The 17,436-nt window shown below is 44.8% G+C and overlaps 1 protein-coding gene and 1 long non-coding RNA gene across 10 annotated transcripts in view; one reads left to right on the top strand and one right to left on the bottom strand.

The window, feature by feature from the left end:
- LOC142858703 (cell adhesion molecule CEACAM1-like) overlaps positions 1 to 17,436 on the bottom strand; it is a 238,812-nt gene that overhangs the window by 179,576 nt on the left and 41,800 nt on the right. The window lies entirely within an intron of this gene.
- Positions 1 to 17,436, top strand: part of LOC142858798 (uncharacterized) — a 28,834-nt gene that overhangs the window by 5,547 nt on the left and 5,851 nt on the right. Inside the window, exons 2-3 of the long non-coding RNA XR_012912086.1 lie at positions 944 to 1,039; positions 15,420 to 15,540. This is a non-coding gene — a long non-coding RNA (uncharacterized LOC142858798). The remainder of the gene's footprint in view (positions 1 to 943; positions 1,040 to 15,419; positions 15,541 to 17,436) is intronic.

The following is a 17,436-nucleotide window of genomic DNA, read 5'->3' as shown; positions in this document are numbered from 1 at the left end:
CTGGTTGATAGTCATTGGTGCCTGACTTCCTAACTGGCAGAAGCAGGGCATTCCAAGGAGACTGGCAAGGCACTAGTATTCCACACTTCAGGAGCCATTAATATGTTTAGTAATATGCCCAGTTTAGCCTCCAGGGCCATGGGCTACAGACTTACCCTGACTGGTTGGGCATTGGATTTTAAGGTGACTACAACTGGGGGCTATTGTTAGCCCCAGTGGGTTAGTCTCTGCCCACACTCCTGGAATGGAGCACTGGAGTTCAGCCATTACGGGAGCCTGTATTTTTCTTCTAGGTACAGGCATAAGACATAGACTTTGGGCCATGAGGAGATTGTCACCCCCTTCTCAGTGAAATGAATTTGGGCTTTTATCTCAGCCAGTAAGTTTCTTCCCAGGAGCAGGTAGGAGCATTTAGGGATAACTATGAAGAAATACATAACTTTCTCCTCAAATCCATGGTCCATTTTGTGGTCCATGGTTGTAGGACTGTCCCTGTTTGTCTGATAGAGGTCCCAGTGGAGTCTTTAACTCTGAATGGTGAGCACCAGTGTCCACTAAGAAATCAACAAGTTGCCCCTTCACTTTTAGGAGTACTCAAGGATTGAGCAGAACCTTCAAACTCTGTCTCCTTCAGTTGTCTGGATCTGCCATTCCAGGCCCTTTTGTCCTCTTTCTTTGTAGACAGTTCTTCTTCCAATGGTGCCTTTCCATGTGATAAGCACATTGATTCAATCTGAGGAGGGGGTGCTCATGGCCTTTATCATGTCCTCGCCCGTTGGCTATGTGGGACAGCCTACATTCCCTCTGTCTGTCAGGGCTCCATCTCTTATCTGCCAGTAAGACTTCAGCCACGTTTTCTTATCTTCAGGTTCTTCTCTGTTGTTATAAACCTTAGTGGTTATAGCAATCAATTCAGTCAGACTTTTACCTTTAAATCCTTCAGGCTGCTGAAGCTTCTTCTTGATACTTGGGCTGCTTGGTTGATGAAAGCCAGGTTGACTGCCATCTGACTCTCAGGAGCCTCTGGATTCAATGGAGGGTAGGTGGGATAAGCTTCCATCAAGCACTCAAGAAATGCTCCTGGTGACTCATCCGGTCCCTGCACTTCCTGACTACCTTAGACAAATGTGTGGGCTGCTTAGCAGCTGCTTGGAAACCACCTGTGAGAATCCGACAATGGACCTTTAGTACTGTCTGGGCCCAACCCCAACATAAATTATCTCTCTGCACTGTGGAAGTGTGGGAATAATTGAGACACAGTAACATTGGAAGGGAGTCTCAGGATACATTCCAATCCTGAAGATCACCCACTTTTATTCTCAAAACAGTTTTTATATATAAAGGTAAACTGAGGGGGAAGTTCATTAGCATTTTTTTTCGGGATAGCAGGACTAAAGTCACGCCCACAACTATGGCTCCTCTGTCACTAGCTTGGATTAACACCCCTTTCCATGCAATCTCCATAGTTACAAAGAAGGGAGAGAACAGCACTAGCATATCCTGACCCTGGAGACAGCCTGTCTGTAGGTGCTAGGTGACCACTCAGGTGTGAACTGCGGCATGAAAGCCTGGCCGCCATACAATGTACAAATATGTGGCCTGTATAATATTGCCCCACAATTTACTCTCTCTTAATATTTTTAAAATAAAAAGCCATGCTGCTACCGGACAGATGATCACATCTGCCTTGGGCAAAGACTTCTCCCTTTACCCAAAATTATCCATCCTTGGAAATCAGGCATATTTTCTTTTATATAAGTTTCTGTCTTAGGTTTCTGGTGGGGAGAAACTTCAAACCCATCTTTGACTGGTGATCTTTGTGAAGGAAAGAGATTAGGGGAGAGAAATACCTTTGGGCTCTGTGTCTTGGAGCCATACTTTTTTGTCAGGATAAATTATAATGTTTTAAGAATAGTCATGCTCGTAAGGGCTATAGTCTCCTATTTAAAGGAGAAGAGAATCACCTGAGTTGAAAATGTTTTTTTTTAGCTAGTTTAGACCACATCTTAAATTCTTTACATTGTATCAATATCTAAAATTTTTAACATACACATTAAATCCCAACATTTACAGAATGAATCAAACTTATCTCAACATCTTATAAGCAGTTACAAACATCATCAGATCACTACCAACTTTTCTCAACATCTTCTATGTGGTTACAAATATTATCAGGTCAGTACTATAATTCTCAGTATTATTAGGTCAATACCAACTTTTCTAGACTGGGCAGCTTGTAATTGTTTTTGTTAGAGGCCACTGATTCACCCATACAGGATCATCACTTTTCATACTTGGGTCTGCATGGAGTGCAGGTGTTTTAGTGACCCCCTCTTAAATATACCCTAATCTTGCCCTAGTAAGACTACCATCTTGTACGATAGGATCAATCTTTTTCTTATTATCCTTGCCTAGACCTTGATTAGGTAATAATCCTTGTTGAAACATTTAGTCAGTATCAGTTATACTGGGGGAATATAAATATAACCCCATTTTGGACATAATATCTCAGCTCCATAAATTTATGGGTAAATAAGGAATAATATATGGCCAGAAAGTTTTCTCATGGCCTTCCCCATCTTTCTAATGTAGCTCATTACTACTCTGTTCAGGATTTCTTGTCTGACCAATTCCTTCTAATTGTGTAATAGTCTCCATTTTCGGCCACTTGAAGGTCATTGGCTTTTGGTTATAACTGAAATATCCAACCAGTATCTAGAAGACCAGAAAAATCTGTTTTTCATTCATGAACAAAGTGAGTTTTGGTCTCTGAGGACCTATGGCTCATAGCCAATAGACATCAGATGAACCAAATCTGTCTCTCTCTCTCTCTCTCTCTCTCTCTCTCTCTCTCTCTCTCTCTCTCTCTCTCTCTCTCGTTGCTTTGATTTTGGGTTTGCAAATCAGGAAGTAAAATTAATTGTGCAAGCCTCTGACCTGCTTTTACTACAGAAACTCCACTTGGTGACTGAGTCATCACCTTGATCTCTTCCTCAAAATTAGCATCAATGACTCCAGGAGCAATAATAATTTCTTGCATAGTTGTGCTACTTCTCCCTAACAATAATCCTACAGTGCCTTTTGGTAGAGGCCCATAAACCCCTATGGGGAGAGTTGCATCCCCACTTCAGGTGTTAGAACCGTGTATACAGAAGAGCTGAGGTCAAGCCCTGTACTTCCTGGGATTGCTCTGAAAAAGTCCTGTATAGATTTCCTTGTGGGTGAACAGATTGCTGGATCTCCCCATAATTTTATCTTGGGGCCTGAGGCTGGTCCCTGCATCCGTTTCCTGGAAGGAGATTTCCTAGATCATCTCTTTTTGATCTGCACTCACTAGTCCAATGCTTTCCTCTCCTGCATCTCCTGCATAATCCTGGTTTCCTTTTTTTCCTTGGGCTTACTCACCTATCAGGATATTGTTGGACCTGATGCCCCATAAGACTACATCTGAAATAGCCTCCAGGAATTCCTGTAGTTTGCATTTTCTCTGGGCCTAGGTCTCTTTGCTGGGATAAGATGTTGTTAATTGTCTTTCCCTGTAAGACAGCAACTATGGGCATTCCCTGTATATATGATTGGCTGATATTTGAGCAAATTCAGACATAATCTGCAATATTACCCTGCTTTTTAAAAAGGTTTTAGAGCTGCCTTGTAAACAGCATTGGTGTTCTCAAAAGCTAGCTGTTCAGTTATTAACCGCCCTGCTTCTGTGTCTCCAATCAACCTATTAGATGCCTGTGTTAGTCTGGAAACAAAGTCCTGATATAACTCGTCTGGTCCCAGACTTATACTAGATAATGCCTCAGTCTGTTCTTTTGATGATGGAAGTCTACTCCAGGCCTTCTTGGCTGTTGCATTAATTTGGACATTTGCTGCCATATCAAATTCTAATTGTTGATCTGTTCCCTTATAAGGTCCCTCACCTACAAGCATTTCAGATGAAATAGAAACTTTCTGAGCTTGCTTTTCTCAGCTGTGGCCTGACATTGTTTTGCAAATTAATTTTCCACAATAGATAATCTCCTCCTGACAGGCCAGCCTTGGCTATCGGCTTCCAGTCTCCTGGGGGCAGAGCTTCTGCTGCTATATTTTCTAGCAGTGTCTGGGTAAATGGTACAAAAGGACCCTTTTGAGCATAAGGAGTTTTTAATTCTTCAAGTAACTTAAATGATATAGGAGTATTTATTCCAAGCAAATTTCCTTGTGCGTCTCTTTGCTCGATTATTGGAAAAAAATTAAAATCCTTGCATCTCTTCTCCTCTGCTAGTGACTTCAGAGCAGGTCTGAGGCAGCAAATTCCAAAAGAGTAGAACTGAGCAAGCAACCGGGGCTAGAGCAGGCCTGAGACAGTGAACTCCACAGGAGCAGGTACAGGTGAGCAACCGCTGAGCAAGTGGGCTAGAGCCAGAGACCACTGTGGGTCTGAGCATGAATCTGGGACCTTTGAGGGAGTAGACCTGAGCCAGGACCCCTGTGGGTCTAGGTGTGAGTCTGGGACCTCCGAGGGAATAGGCAAGAACCACAGATCTCTGCAGGTCCAAGCATGAGTCTGGGACCTCTGAGGGAGTAGGCCTGAGCCAGTACCTCTATTGGTTTCGGGTGTTGGTCTGGGACATCAAAGGGAATGGGCAGGAACCAGAAACCTCTGTGGATCTGGGTGTTAGTCTGGGACCTCTGAGGGAGTAGGCCTGAGCCAGGTCCTCTGTGGGTCTGGGCACACCCAAGTCTGGGACCTCTGAAGGAGTAGATCAGAGCCAGAGACCTTTGCAGGACCAACTCCAAGCCAGGGACATCTGCAGGAGTAAATCCATACCAGGGACATTTACAGAAACAGGTCAAGGCGACAACCTAGGCAAGAGCAGGCCTGAGACAGCAAACACCATGGGAGCAGAGCAAAGCCTGGAAGCACTGAGTGACAACCAGGAACATGGAGTGACCAATAGAGTAATTAGAACTGTGGCACTGATCATACCATAAGAAACAACCATCTGAGCCTTGGATTCACTGACACCTAGAAGATTAATCACCAGAATCACAGACAGACCTAACCACATGAACAACTTTCTTTCTTTCTTTTTTTTTTTTTGGTTTTGTAGAGACGGGGTTTCTCTGTGGCTTTGGAGCCTGTCTTGGAACTAGCTCTGTAGACCAGGCTGGTCTTGAACTCACAGAGATCTGCTTACATCTGCCTCCTGAGTGCTGGGATTAAAGGCGTGCGCCACCATCGCCTGGGCGAACAACTTTCTTGACAAATAACACTTACCACATTAAATCAAGACCAAAGAAGCAAATTAAATAGACCTATAACTGCTGAAGAAATAGGAACAGTCATCAAAAGTCTCCTACCCATCCCCCAAAATCCCAGGACCAGATGGTTTCAGCTCAGAATTCTACAAGATTTTCAAGGAAGAACTATTACCAATACTCCTCAAATTGTTCCACACAATAGAAACATAAGGAACATTACCAAACTCTTTTTAGGAAGCTACAATTACCCTGATATTCAAACCACATAAAGACGTAACTAAGAAAGAGAATTACACACCAATCTCACTCATGAACATTGATGCAAAAATACTCAATAAAATATTGGCAAATCAAATCCAAGGACACATGGGAAAAATCATCCACCATGATCAAGTAAGCTTCATCCCAGAGATGCACAGATGGTTTAACATACAAAAGTCTGTCAATGTAATCCACCATATAAACAAACTGAAAAATAAAAATCACATGATCATCTCATTGGTGTTAGGAATATTTCCTAATACAAGCTCCCTGACAATGCAAAAATTCCAATCAAGCCAAATCAAAACAAACCAAATTAAGAAATATCCAGGTTTAATGGGACATCTGTGCTCTCGGGTGGCCCCGAGGGGGAACTGGGAAGCCGCGGGACCACAAACCCTGGGAGGAAGAAAGGGAGACCACATGTTCCTCTTTTGGGGGATCACTTAAATACCCTGGGGTGGGATCAGGACCTGGCCTGCTGGGATAGATGCGAGGAACTGGGGCCTATGCTTCCAACTTGACATTCCAGACTCTTTGGAAATAGGGGTGACAGAAAATTGGAATGGTAATTATGACATTTAGGCTCTCTTTGGGAAAATAAAGTCATAGACTCAAATATGGCTACTTCCTGCGGGCACAGGGTGGCATGGGGAATGGGAGAGCCAGGTGTCCATGTTTAGAGAGAGGTGTCACTGGAAAGGCATCCCATGATCTGTCATCCTGGAGAGGGCAGGCATCTGTTCCTTGGGGGCAGGTGTCTAGGAAAAAAAATTATTATTGCTAAAGATGAGTGTGCTAGAATGAGGAATGGATAGACCCCTTCATTGTGGCATCCTGGAAAACCGGAGGGTGGAAGGTCCTGTCTGCTGGACAGACCAAGTGTCTTGAGTAAGCGCCCACTTGAGCCTGGAGAGATGGTACCAGCATGAGTATCCCAAGAGCTTGGCAGCCGAGGGTGTGGTGAGGATTACCGTGTGAGGTCCTGTCCATCGAGGCTCAAGAGACCTAGGAGTTAACTCTTTGAGGAGTACTCTGTCCTCTGGGGAGAGCGGGGCAGGTTTAGGGGCATTAGGGTCCACTGGTGTGGTAGCAGGAAGACAACTGTCAGCGTGTGAATGGAGAAGGAACCTTAAGAGGGAGAGGTAGGGTAGGTACCCAGCCAGTGGAGGAGTTTGGACTGGAAAGTGATGGTTAAGGAGAAAGGGCCTGCCATAAAGCAACTCAAAAGGGCTCAGGCCCATAGAGGAAAGTGGGGTGGCTGTCCCTGAGATGAGTCAGGGCAATGGGGAGAAGGGAGGGCCAAGATAACCTGAGTTCGATGGAGAGCTTGATTAGCTGTTGTTTGATGAGTCCCATTGTCCAGGAGATGTTGAGAGCTTCTGACATCAGCTCCATGACCCTGAGCCATCACACCTTCTGTTTCCCTGGAGACTGGAAACGCTTCTATCCATCCTGTAAAAGTGTCCACAAGTGTTAAGAGATAACAGAGTTTTTTATGAGTAGGCATATGGGTAAAATTAACTTGTCAATCTTTGCCCGGTTAGTGTCCACGAAGCTGGTGTATGTGGAGAGCTCCTTGTGGGTTGGCCTTAGCACACGTCTGGCAGGAGGAGTGAACCTGTAAAATAGAATCTTGGAGATGGGTGGGGTTAAAAGGGGCTCCAAGAAGCGGAACAAAGCTTTGGGGAAGCAGCTAAGGATATCTCCACCCAGTAAATGTGCTGGGAAATCCGGTATCACTAAGAAAGAATGATAGAAAAAAATTTTCTGCAAGAATGTAGGGCAGTGGCAAAGTTTTAAGTGGGGAGGAATGGGTCCCGTCTACCACCATAGCTGAAATTGGTGAGGGAAACTTAAGGCCTGAGGGAGAATAAAAGTAATGGACTTACCCGCCACTTGTAGCATGACCCTAGGCTAGGAGAAGGTTATGGGATTTACCAAGTCTGGGCAGCGTCAATCCCCTGCAAGGCTGAGACGTTTGAAGGCTGGCACAGTTTCACTTGCTGATGGTGATAAGGCCAGACCTCTGTGGCTTGGCATAGAAGACAAGCCTGCATGGGGCATTGTGATTTCCAGTGTCCAGGTTGCAGGCAGATAGGGCACAACCTCGGAGCAGGTGTAGTGCAATATCATGCCATGTGACCATAGGCCACACTTGATAGAGCCCTGTGATTGGCTTCCCTTGTCCCCCTTCCTGTGACCTTAGGGCAGCTGGTAAGGCCCGGGCTTGTAGATTGGCTGCCTGCTATAGTCTTGTCTGTCAGGAAGACTTAGCTGATTCCTCTAGGGCATTAAAAACTTTAAAGGCCATTTTCACCAATTGCCGTATAGGAGTTTGGGGACCATCCTCAGCCTTTTTTTTAATTTTTACGCTTTCCTAATATCTGGTACCTGAGAGAGATTTGGAAGAGAAAAGGGAACATGGGAGGGGCTAGCCCAGTGCACAGAGGGGGTCCAGGAGTGGAGCAGTGAGGTAGGAGGGGGAGGGGAAGGTGGAAGTTGACCTTGGACCTCTGAATTGGGAAAGGGAGGGGAAAGAATGTTGTTCTGCAGGGGGCAGGATTGGGAAGTGTGGGCTTGAAGGAGTGGGGGAGGGTCCAGTGCCTCTGGTGCTGTGAAACACTGGGAGGGGCAAGAGTGCAGAGGCCAAAAACCATGGACATATATATGTAAGCTCTTTTCATTTGTATCAGACAGGTTCAATTTTAAAAGATTTTTGTAAGAGGCTTATAGGGGCGACAACAGACCTGGCTTTGAACCGTAAGTGCCCATTTTAGAGTCTATGCCCAACCACGTGGCCTAAGTCCATTTCAGAGCATCCTACAAAATGGCTCTTAGGTCCAAAAGGGGCCACGGAAATTGAATGCCCAGCATCCCAGGACAGACAGATCTCCACCTCAGCCAAGCCCGATCCCACGGGATTGACTGCAACCTGACTCGAATTCCTGGCGTGAGCTCACGACTTCAGCAGGAATCTGAAAACAACAAAAATAAGTACAAATGGGTCCTCCCAAAACCCTATAGAATAGACAAGAAAAGGGACTCATCAAGACGCAGCCGCTGTAGCCCAGAAGCAGGTTTTAAGCATGGTGTAGAGAGCTCGAACTGTAGACTAGGAGCCTTTCAACACGTGGCCTGACACGTGGAAAGGGCCTGCCCTAGCTCAGTGGAACCTCTAAAATGTTAGGAATATTTCTTAAACACGAGCTCCCTGCCAACGCAAAAATTCCCAATCAAGCCAAATCAAAACAAGCCAGATTAAGAAATATCCAGGTTTAATGGGAGATCTGTGCTCTCGGGTGGCCCAGAGGGGGAACCAGGAAGCCGCAGGACTGTGAACCCAGGGAGGAAGAAAGGGGGACCACGTGTTCCTCTTTTAAGGGATCATTTAAATATCCTGGGAGTGGGGTCAGAACCTGGTCTGCTGGGATAGATGTGAGGAACTGGAGCCTATGCTCCCAACTTGATGATTAGATGCAGAAAAAGCTTGCAGCAAAATACAACATCCCTATGATAAAGGTCTTGGGGACAGCAGGGATACAAGGAATGTACCTAAACATAATAAAGGCAATATACAGCAAGTCAACAGCCAACATCAAGCTAAATGTAGAGAAACTAACAGCTATCCTATCCTGGCCAGCAGGATATGAACAGAGGGTCCCTGATAAGCCTTGTTAACTAAGGCAAGAGAAGCCTGAGCTTCAGGGGTGAGCTTCCTGGGGGGGGATAAAGAGTTTGAATCCCCCTTTACAGCCACTGAAATCAGGAACAAGACAAGGTTGTCTGCTCTCTCCCTATCTATTCAATAAAGTTCTTGAGGTCCTAGCTATAGCAATAAGACAACAAAAGGAGAACACAGTTTCTGTGTGGTTATTTCGGGTGTAAGCTAGCCAGGTGGCTGGGACAAACAAGCGGCCCACTCCTTGCAATAAGACACTAAGAGCAACAATTAATAAATGACAGCCTATAGAATCGGAAAAGATATTCACCAACCTGACATCAGAGGTCTGATCTCCAAAATATACAAAGAACTCAAAAAATTGGTTATCAAAATAACAATCCAATGAAAACATGGAGTACAGACCTAAACAGAGAACTCTCAATGGCTGAAAGATACTTAAGGAAATATTCAACATCCTTAGTCATCAGAGAAATGCAAATCAAAACAACTCTGAGATTCCATCTCACACCTGTAAGAATGGCCAAGATCAAAAACACTGATGACAACTTATGCTAGAGAGGTTGTGAGAAAAAGGGAACACTTCTGCATTGCTGGTGGGAATGCAAGCTGGTACAACTCCTTTGGATGTCAGTATGGAGATTTCTCTGAAAATTAGGATACAACCTTCCTCAAGAACCAGTAATACCACTTTTTGGGTATATCCAAAGGATGCTCAATCGTGCCACAAGGACGTGTGTTTAACTATGTTCATAGCAGCATTGTTTGTCATAGCCAGAACCTGGAAACAACCTAAATGCCCCTTGACTGAAAAATGGGTAAGGAAAATGTGATACATTTATACAATGGAGTACTACAGAGCAGAAAATAATGACATCTTGAAATTTGCAGACAAATGGATGGAGCTATAAAACATCAGTTTTAGTGAGGTAACCCAGACCCAGAAAGACAAATATCATATGTCTTTAAAACCACTCATCATAAGTGAGTGGTAAAACCACTCATCATAAGTGGTTTTAAAACATAAAGAATAGAAAACCAGCCTACAAATCACAGTACCAGAGAACCTAGATGACAATGAGGACACTAAGAGAGACATACATAGATCTAATCTACATGGGAAGTAGAAAAAGACAAGATCTCCTGAGTAAACTGGGACCAGGGGATTTGGGAGAGGATTGAAGGGAAGGGGAGAGGCAAGGAGGGGAACAGAGAAAAATATAGAGATCAATAAAACTCAATAAAAGTATAAAAAATAAAAAAGGTGTGAACCTCCACAGAAGCAGGCCCAAGGAAGTGACCTCTGCAGGAACAGGTACAAGGGAGCGACCACCAAAGGAGCAAGTGGAGCCAGAGACCTCTGTGGGACCAGGCCCAAGCCAGAGACCTCTGTGGGAGCAGGTCTGAGTCAGGAACCTCTATGGGAACAGGCCCGAGCCAGGGACATACTTGTCTAATCTACATGGGAAGGAGAAAAAGACAAGATCTCCTGAGTAAATTTAGAGCATAGGGATCATAGGAGAGGGTAGAATGGGATGGAGGAGGAAGGCCAGGGAACAGAGAAAAATATATATTTCAACAAAAACAATCTAAAAAAAAATCTATGGAGCCTGCAGGAGGCCAGTAACCCAAAGGCTGGACACTCTAGAAAGCAGCAGGTCTTGAGTTGCTCTGATTTCACATGGGTGGCAGGGACTGCAGCAGTATCCTTGTCGTCCTGGAACTGAGAGAGGACAAGATCCAGGGGAGCCTTAGGTTTAGAAGAAGCTTTTCCCATAGTGGAAATTACTTTATTCATAACCACAACAAGGAGACTCACAACAAGCAAACAAAAATGAGGAGACATAAAGTCGGCAGACACAGATGGGGAGCTGCTGTGCATTGGATCACGTGACCCCCATATGAGTCCCAAAGGGTCATAACCCTTTTGCCAGACGAGGAATTGAAACTTCCACTATTTTCCTCTGGCTCCAAAATTAAAAGCCTGTCCACCAGATCTCCTTTGAGCCCCAGATTGTCTAGACACTAGATACCAGATAAAACCCAGAAACTTACCAATTGGTAAAAACAGTACAGTAAAGTCTGCCAGAGACTCAGGTGTCCCCCCAGGATGAGGTTTGCATGAGGTCCTGGGTTCTGCAACAAAAAAGTTAGGTCCACAGGGGGTCATGCAAAGGTGGGGGACAGACCACCAAAGTCTATTATACCAGAAGCAAACCTTATTCCAGAAAAAAAAGTTACAAAATAAATTTCCATGGGGTACAAAAAGCTCATCAGCTAGTTGAGACCACAGCTAGAGAGAAACTTGTAAGGCTGTGGCAAAGGACAGTTTCCAAACTCCTCCTTTTTCTTTTATTTATTTATTTATTTATTTATTTATTTAAGATTTCTGTCTCTTCCCCGCCACCGCCTCCCATTTCCCTCCCCAATCAAGTCCCCCTCCCTTGATTGTCAGCCCAAAGAGCAATCAGGGTTCCCTGCCCTGTGGGAAGTCCAAGGACCACCCACCTCCATCCAGGTCTAGTAAGGTGAGCATCCAAACTGCCTAGGCTCCCACAAATCCAGTACGTGCAATAGGATCAAAAACCAATTGCCATTGTTCTTGAGTTCTCAGTAGTCCTCATTGTCTGCTATGTTCAGCAAGTCCGGTTTTATCCCAGGCTTTTTCAGACCCAGGCCAGCTGGCCTTGGTGAGTTCCTGATAGAACATCCCCATTGTTTCAGTGTGTAGGTGCACCCCTCGAGGTCCTGGAAACAACCTAGATACCCTTCAATGGAAAAATGGATGAAGAAAGTATGGAATATATACATATTAGAGTACTACTCAGCAGTAAAAAACAAGGACTTCTTGAATTTTGCATGCAAATGGATGGAAATAGGAAACACTATCCTGAGTGAGGTAAGGCAGATCCAAAAAGAGGAACATGGGATGTACTCACTCATATTCGGTTTCTAGCCATAAATAAAGGACATTGAGCCTATAATTAGTGATCCTAGAGAAGCTAAATAAGAAGGTGAACCCAAAGAAAAACATATAGGCATCCTCCTAAATATTAACCTTCATCAAGCGATGAAAGGAAACAGAGACAGAGACCCACATTGGAGCACTGGACAGAAATCTCAAGGTCCAAATCAGGAGCAAACTCCTCCTTTTTTTATCAAGAAACAATAAGCTTTAGCCATGAACAAAATAATTTCAGGTGCACAGACACACACGCAGGCAAAACATCCATATACATAAACATTGATAACAGTAATCAAAACATCCATATACATAAACATTGGTGATAATAGTAATCAAAGCATCCATATACATAAACATTGGTGATAATAGTAATCAAGACATCCTTATACATAAACATTGGTGATAATAGTAATCAAAACATCCATATACATAAACATTGGTGAAAATAGTAATCAAAACATCCATATACATAAACACTGGTGATAATAATAGTAATCCATAGGGTGTGGTGTGCAGCATATGTGCAGCTCTGGACTTGATCCCCAAACTCACGGCTCCACATAAACTGGATTCAGTGGCGCACGCCTGTAATCCCGCCATTGAAGGTGAGGTCAGCAGGATCAAAGTCATTCTTGGCTGTACAGCAAATTCCAGGCCAGTCTGGGCTAGAGACCCTGGATTTAAAAAAAAAAAAAAAGATGGTAATGGCACAGGCCTTTAATCCCAGCACTCAGGAGGCAGAGGTAGGCGAATCTCGGTCTACAAGTGCTAGTTCCAGGACAGGTAGGGTTTTTATACAGAAAAACTCTTTCCTGAAAAACCAAACAAAGAAATAAAAAGGTAAAAACTGCTTCCAAATCATTCTAATGCATCGTCAAAGTTAAGAACGCCTTCTTTAAACTCAAATTTGCATTATAATACTTAAAAACAGGTAGCTTTTTGTTTTCTGAAATGCTGTTTATCCACATTTCCAGCTATCCCTGTATTCTATAGATTGAGTTCAGATTCCTGAGGGTACCACTCATAGGCCCTCTAGCCTGGCCCTCTGCTCCTTGATCTGCAGTCAGTCCTGACCCATATTTTATGTCCTGAAAGGCACCTGTCTTCCTGTTTAGTCTCCTGAATTCTTCTCTGTGAGTTTAAAGCCAGCAAGTTCTATATAGTGAATTCCAGGCTAGACAGGGCTACATAATAAGATTCTGTTTCAAAGGAAGGAAAGAAGAAAGGAAGGAAGGAAGGAAGGAAGGAAGGAAGGAAGGAAGGAAGGAGCAACCTTATGAGTATGTATGTATCTGAATAGTGGAAACCGACAGGTTCTGAGATAAGGGCCAACGTTGTGATGATGAGAGCTGTGGTGACCTTTAGATGAGGCACAAACACAAAGGTCCCATTGCTAGGCTCCTTCATTTTCATTATTATAGCTCAGGGGTCCCTAGAGACAATTTGTAGGTTGTTGCTCATGGTTGCTTGGTTAAAGTTTCTTGCTATCAAAATCCTGCATGGCCTTTAATCTTTATTTTGTGCCTTGCTCATTGATAAAATGACAGACCCTTTTGAATGGAATGGAATGCTTGGGACTCTAAGGAATCCAACTGAGATTTTTCTCTTTCCTTGAATATAACTCAGCAAACAAGAGACCTACTGGAAGAGGAATGTAACCCAAACCAGGGAGAAGGGAGAGGAGTAAGTTCCTAAGGGCGAGGGCCCACCTCTGGTCTCAGATAACGTCATAGTTTCTAGGAAGTACAGCTCCTTAATTGTTCTTAAACCAGGCATCCGGAATGGCAAGCTTTTTACTAATCCCGTTCTGGCACAGGGATGTGTACATAAGTGAGTCAATTCTCTCATGAATTCCTTTCTGCCTCCTCCACTCCTTAGGTCTATGAAAGTGAGGCCAGAGGGACAGCTTAGAAGGAAGTCAGGTGCCAAGAGGCATGGAAAGGGACAGGCGCAGTTGCCATTGTTCAAGGCCAATAACACTGGCTTTGGAGTCTCTTTTTCCTTGTGATTGTTCCAGGAACTCTCCCTCTTTCTGCTTCCTTATTGCATTTCTTCATGGTGCATCTGTTTTATGGTCTGAGAATGGCTGTGCAAATAACAATTCAGTGAAAATGACTTCTTATGAGGGCAGGGACCCTGGCCCTACATTTTCCTAAAAAAAGACTAACCATTCATGAACACAGGTTAAAGAAGGGCCTGAAATTGTGCAGGTGGTGTTAGGAGTCAGGTGTTTGTCAAATCAAAGTAGAGGGGGTCCAAAAATCATTCTGGAAGATGGATTTTGTTTAGGAGACTACAGAAAATTTTAAGATTCCCTCTGCCCAGATTGAGTGAAGATGAAGTTAAATTACAGAATTTGTCCACATTGGGCACATGGCTTAACTCCCCTATGTTGACTTTTTCAGGCTGTAAAAATGGGCACGACAACAGATCCTCTTGAGAAACCTCAGTTCCATGCAGAGCCTCAGGCAGGAACTTCACACAGTGGGGCTGCCTGTGAGCCCTTGTGATTATGGGAACAGCAAAGCTGCCAGCCCGGGTCTCTAGGCTGGAATGGTTGCTTGTGGCTGGACATTGGCAGGCCAGCTGGGGTTGAAATGGTTCAGGGAGGTGGACATTTCATATCTCACTAGGTAGTTCTAGGAAAACACCTTCGCCAAAAGGAGGTTGTGAGGGGTGTGGAAACAGTTGCAATCTCCTGGAAGTCTAGGTGCGTACCCTGAAATCATATAGGTATGCAAGGCCAAGACACAGGATTCTGGGAATGCTTGCAAAGACCATTCATATGGCTAAGAGAATTCCTATTGTGGCCAGAGCCATTATTTTTATCTTTGCACTGTCCTAATTTATAAGGTGTAAAGAGAAGGACTGAAGAAGGCTCCAATAAGGAAATGGATGTGTGCACCAGAATAGTTTTGGGGTTGGTGTGTGTAAGCACAGGGAGCATGTGTTTTATTTGAACATAAAAAGCACTTCTTAAAGCTGATTCCCTCATATAAACACACTGGGAACCTGAGATGACAGCAGACTCCCTGGGAAAACCCTGGAGCGGAGTCACAACAGAAGGCAGAAGGCAGGACTGTGCTACATGGCAGGGTAGAGCAAGGATGTCGTTTAAGGAAAGGGAAAAAGAGAACTGAATGGCGAGAGGAGAGGGCTACAAGGATGCTTATGGGGGACGATCACAGCCCAGGCACCTGCGTGGCTTTATTTGCTCTCTTCCTGTCACCTTCTGATGCAGTAAGAATGACCCTTGTGCTACAGATGAGGTGGAGGAGGTGAAGGTGCTGCCCAGGGTCGTCCGGCCAGAGCTACAGAGCATTGCCTCCAAGTCTGTTCTCTTTCTCTACCAGTCAGTCAAGTGAAAGGTAGAGGAGGACAGCAGGTGAGTTTATGTCCCTGGTGAAGATTAGAAAGGGCACTATGGGGTTGGCAGTGGTGGTGCAAGTCTTTAAGCCCAGCAATCGGGAGGCAGAGGTAGGCAGATCTCTGTGAATTCCCCCAGTCTGGTCTAGAGTAAGTTCCAGAACAGCCAGAGCTACACAATAGAACCCTGTCTTCAAACAACAACAATAACAACAAAAAGAAAGACAGCATATTTGTGTTAGGTACAATCATGGCTGCCTAAAATACACAAGCCATTGGGACCTGGGAACACTGTCTGTCTGGTGAGTAGGACATTTCAAATGCAATGAAGTCCATATCTTGGGACAGAAATCTCCCTGGATATGTCAGTGGTTCAAATGAAGTTAATAGGGTCTTTGAAAGTACGTCAGAGACAGACGAGAAAGCATAAGAAATTGTCTTCCACCTGTCTCTGACTCTGAAAATTGAAGGAGCTATGGGCCAAGGTACGCAGAAAGCTCCAGGAGCTGTAGCAGGCAGAGTCAGATTCACCCCTCAACCTGCAAAGTTTTCTTAAGATTCTTCTTGAAGCCTTGATTTTGCCCTAGAGGCTCACTTGAAACTGTAAGAACTGGGGAATGAATGCCTGTAGTCTTTGTGTTCCAGGGTTTAGCATATGGGAATAATTGTTTCCTCTTCTGATTTATATTTGGTTTCCATCATGTTGTAAGTAGAGATGTGTTCATTCAGTGCACCCCAGGAACATCTCCTGGGTCTCTGAAAGTCATCGTTTGATGATAGGAATGAGTTCAAAGAGCCAGAGGAAGACTGTGGCAGTGGAGGAGGAGAGGCCTTTGTCCTTACTTAAGTAGATCTTGCTGGTCTGAATGGTTCATCACATGAATGTCATTGAAAAAGTGGTCTGTAGATTTTTGTCGGATGAACTGACGTGCTATAGCAACCTGGAATCATTGTCCAGTGGCTTTGGACTTGCTGGCAGGGGAGGAAGTTCTGAAATCCTTGTTTGGGCTCAGCCTTTTGTGCTCCCCCCAGAGTGTCTCCTGCATTGCTGAGGTGGGCAGGCACCCAGTCTCCAGACAGGCTCCCCCCAGTTTGCTGAGGTTTGCAGCTCAGGGCTTGTTGTTGTTGAGTGGGGCAGTGATAAAACAGCTCTCTCTAAAAGCCTGCGAATGGAGCCATCCAGTTCCTTGATGCTCCATTGACTCCTCTGTCCTCCAGGAGGCCACACCTTTCCCAGTCCATGTGGGGCACTATGTAAGGGAAAATAAAGCCAAATCCAGCAAAACCAGGGTAGTGGGTGGGGGTGGGGCAGGTGAGTAGAGCTTGTTGTGGTTGCTCTATTCTTAAAGGACCCAGCCTTTTCTCCCCTCCTCCTACCTGCTCTCTTACAGTTCATGGCTCTGGGCACAAAGAAACTGGTTTTCTAGCTTCTGCTATGGTTTGGTTCCACCCTCGGAGACGATGGGCTATTTTTTTTTTCAGTAGTCAAAAGTCCTTGTGTCTGGCCTTGAAGCAGTGCCAAAGCTCATTCCTTCCTGTTCTGCTCCTTTGTGCCAGCTCCCTCTGCAGGTGTGGGGGTGGGGTGAAGTGTCCAGTCAGAGGGAAAGCTGTGGGGATCCCTGACCATTGTGCAGAGGAGAGTCATTCAGGCTGTTGGCAGATGAAACAAGAGCTGGGGGTTAGGACCTGGTCTACCTAGTTCTGACCTTGAATTGAGTAGCTTTCCCTCTCCAGGCCTTAGCTGTGACTTCTTCAAGATGAGACTGAAGATGAACTCTGGACTCAGAGCGTGATTGCATGACTGTCAGTGATGTTTGCTCTTCCTCAGTGAGATGTGTCTGTCCTGAGCCCGAGGCTCCACCCTCAGTCAGTGTGCTGCCAATGGGCTGCCGTGTAGGAGGATGGAGTGATGCTT

The sequence above is a fragment of the Microtus pennsylvanicus genome, chromosome 1, assembly GCF_037038515.1.
Source record: "Microtus pennsylvanicus isolate mMicPen1 chromosome 1, mMicPen1.hap1, whole genome shotgun sequence".
NCBI classification, from domain to species: Eukaryota; Metazoa; Chordata; class Mammalia; order Rodentia; family Cricetidae; genus Microtus; species Microtus pennsylvanicus.
Note: the sequence above shows the minus strand (reverse complement) of the source record. Positions and strands in the feature narration are given on the sequence as shown.